This window comes from Dromiciops gliroides, chromosome 4 (genome assembly GCF_019393635.1).
Source record: "Dromiciops gliroides isolate mDroGli1 chromosome 4, mDroGli1.pri, whole genome shotgun sequence".
Taxonomy (NCBI): domain Eukaryota; kingdom Metazoa; phylum Chordata; class Mammalia; order Microbiotheria; family Microbiotheriidae; genus Dromiciops; species Dromiciops gliroides.
The window spans coordinates 296,175,246-296,191,233 of NC_057864.1; positions in this window are offsets into that span (position 1 = coordinate 296,175,246).

Consider the following 15,988-nt stretch of genomic DNA (forward strand, 5'->3'; position numbering starts at 1 on the left):
TCTGGCTGGTGGATTAGCTTGGTTTGTGGGGGGCACAGGAAGCCCTGAGATTTGAGTGGAGAGAAGAAAATATATATATAAACCTGGGAGTTAGACAGAGGGGGAGCTAGAAGGATGCAGGAGAAGGCTAAAGGACTAAGAACTGAGAAGAGGAGGCCGGCAGACAAGACTAAGGGCTGCTGACGAGATTAGAAAGGCTGGAGCACTAAGAGACAGGGGAAGGAGAAAAAGCTAAGAGCAAGAAGGGAGCCAAAGGACAAGATAGGGAGGCCGGCAGATGAGAAGGAACAGGAACAGAGAAAAGAGAGGCCGACAAGTTGTACGTTTTATTTCCCTGTATTCATAATTTAAAATTGTATCTCATAAATAAACTCTGCTTTGATTATTTAGTTAAGAGGCTTCTTAATCTTTGCTTATCAATTTTGGGAGTGGAACAGTGTGGTGAAACCTTTTAAATGGCCCACATTAAATTAATAGCAGTCAGATAGCCAGTCAGTCAAAAGTCCCAGATTAAGTACCCCAATCAAATCAGTCCCCCCAAATTAGGCCTAGTTAATAAAATATTTTTACATTTGAATGGTGACTGTGGCAGGACTTACGGCTCAATTATAATTTTTCTGAACCTATAATTTTTCATATAGTTATAATTTCTCATAAGTCCAATTATAAAATTTTTCAGACTAGATTAGATTATTAATAATTAATTTTTTACACATATTACTTTAAGGTAAATACTATTATTATCCCCATTTTGCAGATGAAGAAATCAAGGCTGAGAAAGGTTAAATCATTTGCCCACTGTCACACAGCTAGTAAGTGCCTGTGGGGTCAATTGAACTGAGGTCTTCCAGACTCCAAGTGCAGTGCTTTTGGCTATTTTGTCACCTAGCTCACTATAGGATGAATCGAGTAATGTTGTAGCACACATAATATTAACTTATCCATTCAACCAATAATTTTAAATAAATAATGTGGCACAGTGGATAGATCACTGGCCCTGGATTCAGGAGGACCTGAGTTCAAATCCAGCCTCAGACACTTGACATTTACTAGCTGTGTGACCCTGGGCAAGTCACTTAACCCCAATTGCCTCACCAATAAAAAAATAAATACATAGAAAGATAGATAATGTGAAAAAAGCTTTTATGTAGGGCCTTAATGTTTGCAAAGCACATTACATGTTATCTCATTTGAATACACACAACACATTGTGCTAAACCCTTATAGAAATACAAAAATAATCAAGACAAGGTCCCTTCTTTCATCTAGCACATGCATTAAAGTTAAAATCATTCTAAAAGAATTGCCTCCATAGTACTCGAATATGTCCATGACTGTCTGATGTCATCAATATACTAAAAACAAACAAATAAATTAATGAAAACTTTATATTTGGTCTAATGGGACACTTGGAGATTGTTATATTGTTGGATTTTTAAAAATATACTGTGTTTTCAAACAAATACAACTTTAATTCTGGCTTACTGTGGTCTGGGAAGAGCATACTATGGTCTTCATCTATAGGCCCATGACAGAAGAAACTGACTTGACCAAAGTGGCCACCAGTTGTCCTTCTTGCAATTCCTCAAACACAACATTCCTTCTCCCATCTTGGTGTCTTTGTACAGAAGGTACTCCTTCCTCACATTTGCCTCTTAAAATCCCTGTGTGTCTTCAAAGCTCAGCTAATTTGGGGAGCTCTAATGGGAAGCTTTTCCTGATCCCTCTAGCTATTAGTGCCTCATCACCAAAATTACCTGTTATATATTGCATATATTTTTTATATATACATGCAACAAGTCATTCCCTATCTGGGCCTCAGTTTATTCATAAAAAATGAGGCAAACCCAAGGAAGAAAAAATAGAAAGGTCCAGGATTCACCAAAATATTAATAATGATATGTTTGACATTAGATAAGAACAGGATATTTGCCAAATGAGGAATGGCTAAATAAACGGCTATACCTGAATGAAATGGAACATTCTTGTGGGGTAAGACATAATGAATATGAGGAATTCAGAGAAACATTAAAAAAGATATATGAATTGATACAAAAATAACATGCTGAAAATTAGAATAAGATACACAGTGACTACAACATTGAGGAAAAGATCACTGAAAGGAAACCTAATTTTGAGTAATTGAAGAAACAATTAACCAGAGAAAAAAAGGTGTCCCTGCCCTAAGGGAGCTAATGATATAGCTAGTTAATTGGGATTACTTCAATTATAAAAAAATTTACAAGAGCTTAAGATATCAGCTACCTCTGAGAGCAAGTATACCAAACACTTTACTTTCCTATTAATCTACTATACCCAACCCAAAACTATAGTGGCCTTCCCAATGCAATTTCTGAGCAAGCAAATGATTTATCCTTTCCTCTACACAGAGCCAACCAACAATTGATGCAGTGTGGTATGTAAAAGAAGATTCTGTGAGTGACCTCCAAAGAAGACTCATTCATATTCTTGGAGCAACACTTCCTGTCTTTCTTCATCATTCTCCAGGTCAAGGGATCAAGCTCTTTCACTACATTTTAAGTTCTTTCTTAGTCTACAGTAAGAAAGAGTTATTGTCCAGAATGAGAAGAGTAATCGTTCCATTGAACTTTGCCCAGAAGAGGCTACTATGAAATATTGTGTTCAAATCTGGCCATACATTTTAGGAAGGACACTGACAAATCTTGAGTCCATTGAGAGGAGAAGAAACAGGATGGTGTGACGACTAGAGATGATGCGATATGGAGATTGGCACAAGGAATTGGGAACAAAAGAAGACTTTACAAGAGAGTATAATAGCCTTCTTCAAGCATTTGAAGAACTATTGTACAGACAAGGAGTTAGATGTCTTCTGTTTGTCCCCAACGTCCAGAACTGGAAACTATAGGTAGAAATTGAAAAAGAATCTGTCCCAAAATGAATAGGCTGCATCAAAAGTTTGTATCTTACCCCTTCCTAGAGCTCTTCAAACAGAGGCTCTGGGTCTACTTGTCAAGGATTATATAGAAATAATTTCTCTTCAGGTATGAGTTGGACTAGATGACTTCTGAGGTTCCTTCAAACTCAGCAGAAATTATGTTTCTGTTTCTTTATATTTACTCCTCCACCCCTACACTGGTGCCTAACTTGGGATCTTCACCTAGTGAGAATTCATTAAATATTTAACAGGACAACAAGACTTAGAACCAGAATTGTCTTAGAGATCATATAGTTCAATTCCCACATTTTACAGAATAGGAAACTGAGGTTCAAACAGGTCGAATAAAAACATAGAGGGGGTTAATAGAAGAGTTGGGATTCAAACTCAGGTCTTCTGACTCCAAATCCAATGTTTCCCCACTATATTATGTAGCTATTTGATGAATAGGCATTATTTTAAAAGCAAAAAAAAAATAATTTTGCTATCATAATTTAAAATTTCTGGACTGCTACGTGGTCCAGTGGATAAAGCACTGGCCCTGGATTCAGGAGGACCTGAGTTCAAATCTGGCCTCAGACACTTGAGACTTACTAGCTGTGTGACCCTGGGCAAGCCACCTAACCCTCATTGCTCCTCAAAAAATATATATTAAAAACAATTTTAAATATTTCTGATCTCATTTGTATAGGCATAACATAGGCACTCTACAACAGCAGAGAAAAAATCCATCCCTCACTTTTTCATCCTGTGAAACTCTTGTCCATGCTTTCTCATGAATCAGGGTAGTAGACAAAACAATTGAACTGAATTCAGAAGAGCTGGATTGCAATCTTGGATCTGCTACTTATGTATACATGTCTTTCAGTAAGTCATTGAATTACTAGACCTCAGTATCATCACCTGTAAAATGAAGAGTCTGGGCATAGCTGATCTCTATGTTTTCTTCCAACTCTGAATTTATAGTATTCCACAGGGGTCCACTCCAAATTCTAAGGGCCTTTCTCTAGATGTTTGGACCTTGTATGGATATCACTGGAGCATGCTGACCATCCACTGGTTGTTATTCCTTGCCCTTGCTTCAGGACCAGCCTTCCTCTCTTTCTGGTTATTTATCTCTCTAGCTCTATCCTTTTCATTTCTTCTACTGAACAATTCTTCACTGATAATATTTACCTGCTTCTCCCAACTGTTTTTCAGGTGACCAACAACTAATTCTTTGAAGATGGTTATTAAGTGACCTGAAGCCACATAGTACCATTGGAAGAATAATGATGTTTTTAAATAGGCCTTCATTTCAAGGAAAAGATTGGTGTCATGAAAAACACTATTTCCCAAAAGCAATTCAATGTGTTCTTTTTTTCTTCAGTTTGGGGACCAGTTCATTGTCCAAGCAAAGAGTCTGTCCAAAATATAAGTACTAATATAATAGCTCTATGAACTGTCCATCCAACCACATATTGTAACCTAGACAATAGGCATCCTTCACTCACTTCATATTTCTTATGTGTTTGGTTAGTATAAATTGTTTTGATGACTGTGGATCTCATTAATGAGATCATAATGCAATCATCACTCCATCTGCAAAACATAGAATCTGGAGGGCTTCACTATCTATGTGAAACCCCCCTTCCATTTGGACTCTGCTCTATGTTTCCTACATGTTAGTGGCAAATGCCTTTGACATAATATGATTCTAGGATTATTATGACTAGTATTAATAATTAGAAGGTCGACAATTATCTGAGTTGTATAATTTTTTGAGGAATTTGAAGAATTTTTATGATTTTTGAAACATATATGAGACACACCTTGTAGGAGAGCCTTTTCTGGTAGCATTTTTTTGCACTATTGCATTGAATACTTTTTAAATCAATAAAGAACTGTTGTAGGGTCGTGTATTCTCACATCTTTTGGCCAATTGTATCTGATTTAGAATGTCATTTGTGGATGTCTTCCAGTTACCCTCTTAGTCAAGGAGCTGAGGATTCATGTTTTAGGAGAAATGGAGGGTAAAAATGTAGCAATTTGTGGGAATCAGTTTATGGAAAGTCTTAACTGCCAGGTTAAAGAATTTTTTACATTCTCATTGCTTGTGAGGAGCCCTCAAATAGTTTTGATGAAAGAAATAACCATCAAGCCACATTTTAAGAGTAATTGAGAAGGGATACACACAATGTTTTCAAGCGTCATACAGCTGTAGACAGGGACACTAGTTAGGACGCTATCAGATGAGATGATTTCCTCTTTTAGCATTAGGAATAGAAAGGAACGAAAAGATGTGAGAAATATCATAAAAAGTAGTGGACTTAATATGGAGGGAAAGAGAGAATTTCTATATAAGATCTCACAGACAACAGCTGAGGGCAACTACTGTTGCATAAGGACACTGGCAATAATATTTCAATTGAAAAACAATGCCTAGGCAAATAGCAACAGACATTTTGAGCTAGAGTTTGAGAGGTAGGAATTTGTATGGCTCTCATACATGGCAAACAGGGAGTTTTCTGGGTTTTTTAACTATAATGCCAATGCAAAAGAAGCAAGGAGCTAAGTTTCACTAAACATAAAGAGCAAGGAGAATGTCCCAGTGACCTGAAGAAAATGTTCCAATGACCAGTAAAGATTACACTATTTGTGTTTCTGCCAATCCCACATAAATATGTGTGCACAAAAGACAAGTTTATTTCCCTACTGTGGAGAGGGTAAAAGGACTAGAGGAATGTTTCTCTACTCTCTGTCTTATCACAGAGAACGAAGTGTTACTTGAAGGACTTCATAGGGAAAACAAAGATGAAAAAGAATCTAAGAGACTGAAAGAAATACTTGTATCAGATGCCAAAGGATGAGAAAACACAACCCATAGTAGGAGAAACCATGAAACTTTGGCAATATGATATACTCAAGTCTCTTCCCTAAGAGGATGGGACAAGACAATGAGGAAGAAGTACAATACCAGGAAATGAGGATAAGGGTCCACAAGTACAGCCAGGATCCTTGAGTGCCACTGAGTACAGGTCAGAGAAAGAACAAATGAGTCATGGTGATTGATGACTTCTTCTTGAGGAATACAGCAACACAGCTGTATGTTAGTCTGGCATGAACAAAGAGATATATTGTCTTCTTGGACTTAAAAATGTCTGGAACACAATAAAAAGTCTCCTGAGATTTGTCAAACCCGACAACCACCACCAGTAATAGTGATTCACAAAAGGACAAATACCATCAGAAGGAACCTAGAAACATTGCTAGGGATTATAAAGTCTTAGAGAAGAAATGGAAGGTCATAGATGTGCTTTCATCACTATCTCCTATTTGAAAAATGAGATCTCAGGAAAGACAGATCTAGAAAATGATCAAAGAAGGTGCTCAGAGCACTCTAGGCATTTATCCCCAAAAGGTCAAAGATAGAAAGTCCCCATATAAACCAAATATTTATAGCAGTACTTTTTGTAATAGCAAAATATTGGAAGAAAAACAGATACCCATTGATTAGAGAATTACCTAAATGAGTCACAATATAGTAATAGAATAGCATATTAATGTGTAGTTAATAATGGTGAATATGTAGATTTCAAAGAAGCATGGGAAAATGTATGTGAACTGAAACCAAGTAAAATAAACAGAACCATGAAAAAATAAACATAATGACAATAGAAATGTAAATGAGGGAGGAGGGAATCAAAACAACATAGGGTAATTTTGTGTGACCTGACTGAAATTCTTTCCTTCCTCATCTCCTTTGGTTTCCTTCAATATTCATCTCAAATACTACCTTCTTCAAGATGACCTCATCAGGGCTTTCTCTACTCCTTCCCACCCCAAATGCTAGTGCCTTCCCTCTGAGATTATCTTAAATTTACCATATGTAAATAATGTATTTACCTAGTTGTTTGCATGTTATCTCCTGGTTTAGATTTGATTGTCCTTGATTCTCCTTGATTAGACTGATTCTCCCTGAGAAAGGGGGCTATGTTTTTGTTTTTTGTTTTTCATTTCTTTGTATCTCCAGTGTTTAGCATAGAACCTGATAATAAATAATAATAAATTTAATAAATGTTTAATAATAATAAATGTTTAGTAAATGCTTCTTGACTGACACTAGTTCCAATGAACACTTAGGAAATAGTTAGAAAAAGGTAAATTTAATAAAGCAAGGGAGGAAGTTACCATTTCATCTTAAAACTTGTACAGAGGGGGCAGCTAGGTGGTACAGTGGATAAAGCACTGGCCCTGGATTCAGGAGGACCTGAGTTGAAATCTGACCTCAGACACTTGATACTTACTAGCTGTGTGACCCTGGGCAAGTCACTTAACCCTCATTGCCCTGCCAAAAAATTAAAAAAATAAAACAACAAGGGCAGCTAGGTGGCACAGTGGATAGAGCACCGTCCCTGGAGTCAGGAGGACCTGAGTTCAAATCCGGCCTCAGACACAACACTCACTAGCTGTGTGACCCTGGGCAGGTCACTTAACCCCAATTGCCTCACTAAAAAAAAAAATAATAAAATAAATAATAAAATAAAACAACAAAACTTGTACAGCTATGGATAGTAACATCAAGCATGGTCTGGTGCCTACCCTAGTTTTGGAGAGAGTATATTTATGAGTTTAAAGGAAAAATCAATAGGATGATGTGGCCTAAAATTCTACAGTTCCTAGCACATAGTAGTTGCCTAATAAATACCTATTGATTGATTGATATAAGGTAAATTTGCCCTACAGAGATAGAATTTTTCAAGAACAAAGTTCTGATGACACAAATGAAAACTATTTCAATGATCAAGAAAGGGAGAACGTCCTCTAAAGAGATACATATGGTTATACAAAGAATTCACTGACCAGCATAAATCTTAATGACATTTTTAGAAGTTGAAAATGAGTATAGGGGAGTGAATTTGGAAAAATAGTGTTCTCAAATTTTAAATCACATTTTTTTCTTCATAAATAGGAATTCAAATTTTTATTCCTTCTGCTTCTCTTTTTCAAGTTCATCCTATAACTCAGAATCCTGTAGGTTACTCCTGTTGAGTCCCATTTATTTTATTAATATTCCAGTTTGCCTTTATCTTATGCTTTATATTCTAGAAGTTCTTAACCTAAGGTCAGCAAACTAGATAGATAGACAGATAGATAGATAGATAGACAGATGATAGATAGATGATAGATAGAACTATAAATACATAAAATGATAGATGCACAGATATTTATAGAGAGATATTCATAACTATTTTGATATAATTGTTTCTTTTGTAATCTTATATATTTTATTTTATTAATTTAAAAGCAATATTCTGAGAAGGATTTCATTGGCTTCATTAGAATTCCAAAAGGGTCCATAACAAAAAATTAAAAGGGTAAGAATCTTTGCTTTATACCATATTTGTGTAGACTTCAGACTCCTTTGAATTTTTTCTTCATCTTCCTCCTTTGGTTCCTTTTATCTCCTTCCATTTATATTAGATATTACTCTATTTCTTTTCCTCTAGTCTTTCCCATATCTATATGTCTATTTATAAACATTCAGTAGGAATTTTATTCATGGGACTTGTCTTCATACTCTTTATCTTTTCCTTCCCTTAATTTTCCTAAATGGTCTACTTTCTTTCCTTCTCTATGTATCCCAGACAAAGGCATTTCCTGAGAAGTTGTCACACCTGTCGCCTTTCTCACAGAAAGGCATATCCTATCTTCCACCTCTATTCTTATTGTAGCTATTATTAGTCCTTTCTCTTTTTCCTTCATTTATTTTTCTGCCACCATAAGAAATCATTATCTTTTTCTCCCTCTGATTTATTCCTAAAATCCCAGGTAATTTTCCTCTATTTCTTTTTTTTTTCTTTTTTTTTTTTAGTGAGGCAATTGGGGTTAAGTGACTTGCCCAGGGTCACACAGCTAGTAAGTGTTAAGTGTCTGAGGCCGGACTTGAACTCAGGTACTCCTGAATCCAGGGCCAGTGCTTTATCCACTGCGCCACCTAGCCGCCCCTCTATTTCTTTAAATGGTAATTAGCAGTATAGTTCTTTTATCATTTCATTGTCTTATAAAAAGTACCCTTGTCATGCTCTGCATGACTGAGGTGAATGCAGAGATGAAATTCTTGTCAAATTTGTAGATGACAAAAAAGTGGAAAGAGTGGCCCATGGAATCAAAGATTTAAAAAGTTGGATTCTTTAAACTACAGACCAGTGAGTTTAATTTCATTTCCCAATAAAATGCTAGAATTATATCAGAGCTGTGCACTACTGAGAAAAGAGGTAAGTATAAAGTAGGGGTGGGCGGGGGGAGAAATAGTGTACCAGCATGAAATAGCTGGATTTGGTATAATAGGACCTGTGTTCAAATTCTAGCTCCTCTCCATTTAGTGATTCTGTGATCTTGGGCAAATCACTTCACCACTTTAAGCCTCAGTTTCCTTTTCTGCAAAATGAGAGGATTGGATCAGATCATCTTTAAAGTTTCTTCTAGCTCTTAATCAAAGGTATGGGCAAAGGAATATTTTAGGGGCACTTAGAAAAGGATATGATTATTACTAAGAACCAGTATAAGTTCATCAGGAACAGGTCATACCAAACTAACTTCATCTCCTCATATATGATAAAGTCACTGGACTAGTAAATTAGAGGTTTGCCATCATAAATACATATTATGTCTATATATCAACAAGGTAGTTAAAAGTCTCATCATTGGGCCCTTATAGAAAAGATGTAGTGAAGTAACAGAGGTGATAATAGAGTTAGGTAGAGACCAAACTACTTAAATAATCAGGTAAAAAAATATTTTTGTGAATTGTAAATTGGATGGCCTCTACAGGAATTCCTTGGGAACCTGTCTTGGGTTCTATTATCTAGAATAAGTCAGTGACTGTGAGGTTCAGAAGATATAATATTTGTAAAATACTTTGCAAACTTTAAAGTGCTGTTTAATTGCTAGCTGTTATTATTATTAATTGTTGTTGTTGTTATTTCTACTTCACCACCCTGGCTCGCCAAGAGAAGATAAAATAGCACAAGATCACTAACTTCAAGAATTTTAGGATTGTTATGAGAAAAATTAGATTTGTTCTTGGGTACAGATAGCAGAAAAAAGAACAAGGGCAGAAGTTATTAAGAGGCATATTTTAGACTTAATATCAGGGAAAACCTTCTAACAATTGCAGTAGTCTAAAACTAAAGTGAGTTATCTTGAAAGGTAGTGAGTTCCCCATCACTAGAAGCCTTCCATTGTAAGCTCAATGATTGGCCACCTCTCAGGGATACTGTAGGGAGGATTCCTATTCAGGCACAGGTTGGACTAGATGTACTCTGGGTTTCCTTTCAGCTCTTAAATTATATGTCTATGGTTCTGAGACTACAAGAATAATAATGCTATTGATATAGATAAGGAAGTTCAGAGAGTAAATGGGTTTTGGTAAAAGCATGATGAGTGTGATTTTAAACATGTTTAATTTGAGATGATAGCCAAAAAAAAAAAATGCACAATGTCATGAGAAATAGAATTGAAGCTTCTAGATGAAGTCAGGGATAAAGATATAGATTCGGGTGTTAATGTACAGTGACAAAAGCTGTAATAATGAAATGAGGTGAAATGTCTGAGAGAAAAAAATAAACATTGAGATGGAAAAGGACCGCAAACTGAGCATTGAAGTATAGCAATATTTAAAAACTGGAAAAGGACATAGATATAGAAAAGAAGACCTTGATAGTGATGTTAATGAGGTAGAAGAAATCAAATAATTTGTGATCATAGAGAAAAAGGATCTAGGGGGAAAAGTTTTCAGTAGTACTAAATGCCATTTATTGGTTAAAGAAAATAAATATTGAGAAAATGATCCTTTATTTGGGTGGTCATTAATGACCTTGGAGATAACAGTTTGTATATAGTATTGAGACAGAAGTCAGATTCCAGGGGATTAAGGAGTACTAAGAAAATGGAAACATTAAGAAAAGAGTACTCTTCCAAGCAGTTTAGTCAGGAAAGAAAAAAATAGTCTACTGGAATAATTTAGAGGATTGCCAGTTTTTTATTTGTTTGTTATTGAAAGGAAAACTAGAGTATATATTTGAAAGTAGAAGGGCAGGAGACAATAAATTGTACCATAAATCTCAGGGGAAAAAAATCTGGTTAATTTTTCAGCTAAAGAGTTCACATAGCAAATCAAATGTTATTTGAGCCATGTTTGTTTAGCTCTTACTACATATAGCTCTGTAAGTCATATCCGTGCATTTGGTAACCAAAAGTATTTTTACCAAAACAAAATCTAAAAGGGTTTTTTTTTGTGTTTGACTTTAAACTCTCCTCTGCCCTTTAATTTCTTGCCCCCTTGTCCTATTGCCAATCATCCATTTTAAATCCCATCCTATATTTATATCTGTCATTTTTCTTTTCTCCTACTTGGCATACTATTGAATGTCACTGGAAGTCACACAATCATGTTGACTGGGTCCACTACAAATGCTTGTTACATAATATCAGGTTGTCCTTCACTGCTGCTTGGTAATCTTTTTATTATTTTATGGTTGACTAGCTATAGTACTCCCCACATCCTCTAGTCCAATCCTTTTCTCTATCCTCAATTCATCTACACAGTTCATTCCCTTATCTCTCTTCAGCAAAGGACCTCATTTTATAATTTACCAGGAAAATCTAGGCCATCTGACAGGAGCACACTCTTTTCCCTAATGTTATATCTCAAATCTCCTCACATACTTCATCCCCACCAACCCAGTTCTAATTTTCTTTATTCTAATCTCTAAAAAACAAGGTGACCTTTTTCCTTGTCAAGGTCAAACCATGTATCTAGATTCTTAGATCTGGACCTGGAAGGGTCCACTAAGACTTTTTATTCCAACCCCCTTATTTTATAGATGAGGTAACTGAAGGTGAGAAAGGTAAAGTGATGTTCCCAAGGTCACACAGGCAGAGATAGGAATTAAACCTAGGTCCACTGATTCCATAGATATTAGACTTTTTACTATGCCACACTTACATACTTGGTTCAATCCTCTGTCATCTATTCCAGGAGGTTACCCCATTTATACATTATCTCCTCTATTCTTCACTCTCCCTTTATCTACTGGTTCCTTCCCTGCTACCTCCAAGTACTAGGCTTCTCCCATCCTTAAAACAACTTTACTTAACTCTTCTGTTTAAATTATTTTCACTGATCACTCCTCCATTTATTTAGCCAAACTCTTGTGTGGGAGGGGCAAATATACACTCATTACTACCTACTGCTCATACTCTACTTACTCCTCAACCCCCCCTTAGAAATCTAGATTCTGATTCACCACTTCACAGATTGTGTTCTCTTCAAGAATATCAATCTCTTAATTGATAAATCTAATAGTCTTCCTTCAGTCTTCATCCTGCTAGACCTCTTGCAATATTTGAAGCTATTGAGCATCCCCTGGATATCCTATCCTCCCTGGATTTTAGTAGCACTGTACTCTCCTGGTTCTCCTGTGATCCACCTAACGACTCCTCAATCTCCTTAATTGGATCATAATTAATATCCTACTCCTACATATATATGTGGATGTGCCTATTTCTGGGCTGCATCCTAGACCCACTCATTTTCTTTCTCTCAGTGATTTCATCAATTCAAAAAAGTTCAATTTCAGGGGGCAGCTAGGTGGCGCAGTGGATAACACCAGCCCTGGATTCAGGAGTACCTGAGTTCAAATCTGGCCTCAGACACTTGACACTTACTAGCTGTGTGACCCTGGGCAAATCACTTAACCCCCATTGCCCTGCAAAAAAAACAAAACAAAAAAAGTTCAATTTCCATCTCTATTCAAATGACTCCAAAATCTCCATATCCAGGTATCATCTCTCTCCTGAGCTCCAGTAGATTATCACCATCTGTCTGCTGGACAGCTCCACCTGGATGTCCCATATGCATCTCAAATCAAAGTAACTAAAACAAAAGTAACTACTTTCTTCTTCCACCAAAAAAATCCCTCATCCTAAGTTCCTTGTGTCTGTCAAGGGCACCAATATCCTTTCAGTCACCCATGTTTGCAGCCTTGGAGTTATCCTCAACTCTTCACTCTCCATCATCATTATCATCATTGTCATTGCAAAGCACATTACTTGACATTTCATTTGGTCCTCATAACAACTCTCTGAGGAAGGTCCTATTATCATCCCCATTTTACAAATTAGGAAATTGAGAAAGGTTAAGTAACTTCTCCAAGATCCCAGCTAGTATATATATATATATATACACACACACACACATACATACACATACATACACACATATATGTATGTATGTGTGTATATATACATATATGTGTGTCTGTGTATATGTATATGTGTTTGTTTGTATATATATGTATATGTATGTGTGTGTATATATACATATATATGGGAGGATTTGAACTCAAGCCTATCTTGACTTCAAGTTCAATGTTCAATATACTGCCTTGGGCCCTAGATCTAAATACTTTTCACAGACTGACAATTCTACCTCATCAAAATCTATTGCATCAGTCCTGTTCATTTCATTCACACAGCCACTACCCTAGTTCAGGTGTGTTATCTCTTATCCCCTGGACTATTTTAGTAGCCTTCTTGCATCAAACCATCAAATTCCTTTCCAATCCATTAAGCAGTTGCCTAATTGAAATTCCTAAAATACTCTGCCCATTCTCTTTCCTACTCAAAGAACTTCAGCAGCTCACTAGTACTTCTAAGAAAAAAAGCACAAACTCCTCTATTTGGCATTTAAAGCCCTTCACAAACAATCCAATTTACTTTTCAGGTTCTTTACAGTATCTCCCCACTATGACCCCATGCACTCTCTATTTCAGTTAAATTGAGCTACTTAATGTTCCCTACACATGCCATTCCATTTCTTTGTGCCTTTTTCACAGGCTGTTCTCCATACCTGGACTACCCCCCACCCCCCTTCTCTTTACTTCTTAATTCTTGTTCTTTTAAGCCTCAGTTGAAATACACAAAAAGTCTTTCATTATCTCAAACATTCCATAGTTGTTAGAGCTCTCCTCACACACACATACACACACACTCCCAAATTGCTTTGTTATTGTGTATTTACTTATGTATGTACATATTGTTCCCTACAGTAGAATGTAGGTTCCTTGAAAGCAGGATCTGATTCATCTTAAATCAAGTTTATATCAGAAAGCATAACTTGAATTTCCAGAATCTAAGTTTATTTTCAAATAGAATGAAGACCTTCTGAAATCTAACTCCTGAACATTAACCTCTCACTTCAGACGAAATATTGTACTTTTACAGAATGATCTGCCAGGACAAACCACTGGGAAAACATTAAACTCTTCAGAAAGGATGATATTTTCTTAAGTAATAACAACTTGTGCTTGGGACAGGGATAATATCACATTCTAACATTGTTTCTTGAGTGATTTCCATTTGGGTATGGCCTGTTGAACACCTTCTAAATAACAAACACATATAAATGATCAAATGCACACTGGTACATGCCCATCACCATAATTCTGTGAGGGGAAAGTGAAGAAAGAATAATAATAAGCTAGCTAACACCTCTATCGGGATTTGTTCAGTTTCTTAGTTTCCATTTAGTCAGAATTGGCTTATAAAACCAAATACAGCTCAAATCCTGCAAAGGGCAAAGAAACAGATGAACACTCAGAAAAATAAAAAGAAAAAAAACCCTGTTCTTGTTGCTTGTCTGCTAATTCCATAAACCCAAAGAATGTTGACAAGTCAATGAATTGAAATTTCCTAAGTAGGGCTTAACTGGCCTTGGTATGACCATACTTGAATAACTAACTGTGTGGATCGCTAGAGTGGGGAAGGTACGTGTTACACAGAGAATATGTATAGGTTTGGTACTTCAGTGGCGCTCTCCTTGGCTTACTTACCAATGGAAGAATGTTACATTGACTTTATGCTGGCTCTTCCTTTTCTCCATCTACTCCCCACATTTGGGTCCTAGAAATACTTGATAGCATGTCATGATCATCCTTACTCTGTATGGATAGGATTCCAAACATGTTTGAGCAGCTGTGTGATAGGTAGCCTTCCATCTCCACTTATAGAAAAAGATGTGTTCAATATTTTTTCACAATCATTTTAACACTTATTTTTGATGCAAGGATTTCAATTCAAAAATAGATATGCATACATAACATATATATACACATATATACACACATAATTATATCTCTATATGCATACATAGACTGAATTGCCTATTAGAACTAAAAGAGACCATATGAACTATTTTATCCAACCTCTCATTTTATAGGAAAGAAAATTAAGGCACGATGAAATACAGTAACTTCCAAAACCACACAGCTAGTAGTGGCAGACTGGGAACTCAAGCCTACATCTTCTAAATGCTAGCTTAGTCCTCTTTCCAATATACTATGCTGCGTATAGAGTTTTTCTCCTGAAATAAATGCTTAATTGAGATTAATTTTTTTAAAAACTTTACCACTCAACTATAACAAAATGGAAAATATTGGATATTAGAGGGGATGTGGGAAAGCTGGGACATGAATCCACTGTTGGTGGAGTTGTGAACTGCTCCAACCACCCTGGAGAGCAATTTGGAACTATGCCCAAAGGGCTATAGAATTGTGCATACCCTTTGATCCAGCAATACCACTGCTAGGTTTATATCCTAAAGTCATTCCCAAAAAGATAAAAAGACCTATTTGTACAAAAATATTTACAGCAGTTCTTTTTGTGGTGGCTAAGAATTGGAAATCAAAGGAATGCCCACCAATTGGAGAATGGCTAAACAAACTGTGGTATATGATGGTGATGAAATATTATTGTGCTATAAGAAATAACAAGCAGGATGACTTCAGAAAGCTCTGGAAAGACATGTATGAAATGATATATTGTGAAATGAGCAGAACCAAGAGAACATTGTACACAGAGACAGAAATATTGTTTGATGAAGAACTGTGAATGACTTGACTATTCTCAACAATACAAAAATTCAAGACAATCACAAAGGACTATTGATGAAACATACTATCCACCTCCAAAGAAAGAACTAATATGGATGAAATAGAATGAAGCATGCTCTTTTTCACTTAAAAAATA